This window comes from Gracilinanus agilis, chromosome 6 (assembly GCF_016433145.1).
Source record: "Gracilinanus agilis isolate LMUSP501 chromosome 6, AgileGrace, whole genome shotgun sequence".
Lineage (NCBI taxonomy): Eukaryota > Metazoa > Chordata > Mammalia > Didelphimorphia > Didelphidae > Gracilinanus > Gracilinanus agilis.
Genome location: NC_058135.1, coordinates 242,994,515 through 242,999,035, shown reverse-complemented (window position 1 = coordinate 242,999,035; position 4,521 = coordinate 242,994,515).

The window sequence follows — 4,521 nt, the reverse complement described above, 5'->3', positions numbered from 1 at the left end:
TCTCTCTCTCTCTCTCTCTCTCTCTCTCTCTCTCTCTCTCTCTCTCTCTCTCTCTCTCTCTCTCTCTCTCTCTCTTTGCCTATCTGTCTCTGTCTCTCTGTCTCTGTCTCTGTCTGTCTGTCTGTCTGTCTGTCTCTCTGTTGATTTGAAGTTTAAAGGAACTTCAGAGGTCATCTCTCTAACCTCACCATTTTATAGATGCAGAAACTAAGACCCAAAGAAATGAAGTAATTTGCTCAATTCTCAATTCAAAAACAGAGTGAATTGCTTGGGGCTACTTACTTTAAATCCAGTCCTCTTTTCTCTCTACTATATTGCCTTAAAAATTGTGAGTCATTTTTCAGTCCTGTCTAGCTCTTTGTGACCTCATTTGGGGTTTTCTTGGCAGAGATAGTGAAGTGGCTGCCATTTCCTTCTCTAGCTCATTTTACAAAATAAGAAAACTGAGAAAGTGTGAAGTGACTTGTTTGGGGTCATAAAGCTAGTAAGTGGTTGAAACCAGATTTGAACTCAAGAAAATGAGTCTTACTGACACCTGGTTTGACAATCTATCAACTATGCAATCTAGTTGCCCAATTTGTTGTCTTAAAGTTATTTGGGGATTTGAGAGATGAAGTTCCTTACCTGTGGCCACACAGGATATATCAGATATTGAACTTGACTCCAGATCTTCCAAATTTCAAATTTAGTTTCTTAAAACACTGATAAGCTGTTTCTCTCTATTATAATTATAAAGGGATGGAAATGGACTTATATTTTCATTGACTTAAGAAACTTCAAGATGAAGAAGTTCCCACTACCAGTACAGATCAGTACTTTTTCTAAAATTTATATTCTTAGAGAATGATCTCGTCAGTATGTATCAGAGGTGAGATTTGAAACCAGATTTTTCTGAGTCTAAGATCCACTCTCATTACTCTATTATTATTATTATTATTATTATTATTATTATTACTAATAGCTAGTATTAATATACTGCCTGCTTTGTGCCAGACACTGTGATAAGTACTTTGCAAATATTATCTCATTTGATCCTCACAACAATCCTGGGATATGTGTTTTTATTTTCCCCAATTTATAATTGAATTGCTTAGAGTCACACCTTTAGTAAGCATCTAAGGCTGGATTTGTACTGAGGTCTTCCTGGCTTCAGGTGTAGAACTCTACTTTGCCACATACCTCTTAATAATAAATACTAACTTTGTTTTCATCTTTTTTGAGGAAGTTCATATAGAAATGACCCTGAGACAAGAAACTTCCGCTATTATCACTCTTAAAATATGTTCTACGCTCTGTTGCACAGATTATTCTTTTGTAGTTGGATGAGAGTATTAGAATATAAGGTGACCCTTTTTAGGTTCATTGAAAATATTTGCAGCTTAATTCTAATAGCCAACAAGAAAATAGAGATGAGGTGTTCTACATCCTTTTCCTGCCTTATTTCACTCTTCTCTTGCTAGATCTTTACACTCTGAAATAATTTTTTTCCATATTGTTTAAAGATTGAGTATGAGGAATGACATTTATTTTAAAAGCTTCTTAGGGGTTTTAAGTGGTTATGAAGCTATATTATGTACAGGAAATTGAGGGCACTGTTTTGGTCTATGGCATTATCTGATTCCAGTGCAACTTATTATGGAGTATTTGGATTTGTAGTAATGCTAGTCCTTGAATGATAGTAAGTTTCTGATATATAATTTTAGAAATCAGTCACATCTTACTAGATGTGATGTATTACATAATCACTACCATTTTCTTGCATGACCCTGATGATCTCTAAATCTGGGCTCCCTAGGGTAAATTTTTTATAGTTTCTAGTGGCAATGAATTGCCATTTTAAATCCCTATATTTCCATTAACAAATAAACAAGAGAGCATGTATTCGATTCCTGTTTGAGTCTCCTATGCCTTAGATCTTGGACATTTCATAGATCTCACCTAGAACTAAGCTCCATTTGGTTCCATTCAACAAATCTAGTCGTGTACTTGTAAATAGCTTTTACTATTGTATAGTGAAATGACATCAGCTATTTGCAAAAATATTTCTGCAATTGATTTGTGTCTTTTCTTGGTATATGTAATGAATTTTATATTTACCATGTACAAGTGACATTTTTGCATAATTGGAAAAACACTCAATGACACAAAATCATTGTTTAATTTGTTGTTATGTGGCATTCCTTAAAAAAGTTCCTTTTATGTAGCACCCAAAATTATGCTTACAAACAGTATTCAAGATGTGGTAACACTGGCCAGTACATAGCAAGGCTATCACTTCATTTGTTCTTAACACTATTCTTCTGTTACTGAAACCTAAGGTCATGTTAGCTTTTTGGCTTTGAGTCCATTAAAATACTAAGATCTTTTTTTTGTACCAAGTCTAGTTACATTTCCACAACTATCCTTTTACAAGTGAACTTTTGAACCAAATATAGGGCTTTACATTTAAACTTAGTAAAATAAATATTATAAGATTTGCTCATGATATGTTGAAATTAATTGAGTTGAGCTGAATTCTGAAGTAGTTTATTTGAAGACTACCTGGAAGTTGAATAATCTAGGTACTAGCAAATGTTTATGAACCAAATAGTTGGTCCAATTGTACTCTACTTTTTGGTCTTCAGGATTGATGATTGTAATCAAGTTAAAATGTTGAATTTAGAAATTTTTTCTAATTATTTAATCTTATTGAGATTTCTTTTGTAAATAATGGGGATTTGAAAATAGTTTGGCATCTTGAGACTTACAATTCAAGGGGTAAGCACTCACTCTCAGCCCTGAGAAGAACTAACGATTATTGTAATCTTTCAACTGGAAAAAAGAATTAAATAATACTTAGGAATTCTTTTTAGGAATGCTCAGAAATCTTCTATTTTATTAAATAACCATACTTTCCCCTGAAAGAATATAGTCAGTTTTGGTGGGTAGGTGATTCTTAATTGTAAACCCAGTTCCTTTGCCTTCCAGAATATTATATCAAGCTTTGCTGTGGAAACTGCCAGATCCTATGTAATCCAGAGTGGGGCTCCATGATATTTGAATTGTTTCTTTCTGGAGGCTTGCAGTTATTTTCTCCTTAGCCTGGGAGCTCTTGAACTTGGCTATAACATTCCTTGGAGTTGTCATTTGGAGATTTATTGCAGGAGATGATTTGTGGATACCTTCTATTTCTATCTTTGCTCTCTTGTTCAAAAATATCAGAGAAGTTTTCTTGGATAATTTCTTGTAATATGATGCTAGACTTTTTTTATCACAACTTTCAGATAGTTCAATAATTCTTAAATTGCCTCTCCTGGATCTATTTTCCAGGTCATTTGTTTTTTCAATGAGATATTTCATTTTTTTTCATTCTTTTGATTTTGTTTTATTGTTTCTTGATGTCATGAGCTTCTATTTCCCTGATTTTAATTTTTAAAGAATGAATTTCTTCCCTGACCTTTTGATCCTCCTTTTCCATTTGGTCCATTCTATTTTTCATATAATTCTTTTCTTCATTGTATTTTTTGCCTCTTTTTCCAATAGGTCAACTCTGTTTCTTAAAAATCTCTTTGCTTCATTGGATTTTTGTGCCTCTATTTCCAGTTGACCAATTTTGATTTTTAAGCTATTGTTTTCTTTTTGCATTACTTTTTTCCCTATTTTTCTTCAACCTGTCTTATTTTATTTTTTTAATTCCTTTTTTAAGTTCTTCCAGAGCCTGAGACCAATTCCCGTTTTTCTTTGAAGATTTTCAAGTGGTTGCTTAGATCTCACTGTCCCTGGTTGGTTCTGTGCTTTGCTCTTTGTTTTCATGTAAATTTTCTATGGTTAGGGATCTCTTTTGCTATTTGCTCATTTTCCCAGCCTTTTTTTTGCCGATAGCCTGGGAGTTTTTAAAGCTGTTGATTCTGTCTCATTTGCTGATGGCTTGTAGATCTCAGCAGTCAGAACTATTTTTTTCCTGGAGCAAGGTCTTCTCTGCATCACAGGTTTGAAAGGGCCAAGTGCTATGGACTTCTGGGCCTCACTGTGGGCTAGTGCCAGAGCCTGGGACTTCAAGGAGTGGATCTGGAGTGCTCTGTGGTCAGTGTAGCCTGGCCCTAGGATCCCAAAGTTGGCCTATGTCCAGGCATGGGACTTGGTGCAGTAAGTGTGGGAGTGGTCAGACAGCTCTCCTCTGCATACAGTTTTGCTTCCAGTTCTCCCTTATCCCATGAAAATCCCATTAAAATAGACTCTCTCTGTCTCTGTGTCTACCTTTCAAATTGTATTCAGTGGGAGAGTCCCCTCACTCCACCTTGCTTTTGGTTTTTGACTCCTGTTGTTCTAAGGGACATTTTAAAGATTGGTTTGGAAGGATTGTCAGAGGCTTCATTTTCACTGCTACTAAGCTAGTATTTTGCATCCCTACCCCACAAGGAGTTCTCAATAGAAACCTTCTTACATAGTCTGTGTGTGAGAGACTGAGAGGAGTAAGTGTTCCATGAGTTGAGCAGCACTAATAGTACAGGAATTAAATTAGTCAAGGTGGAAAAAATAGTG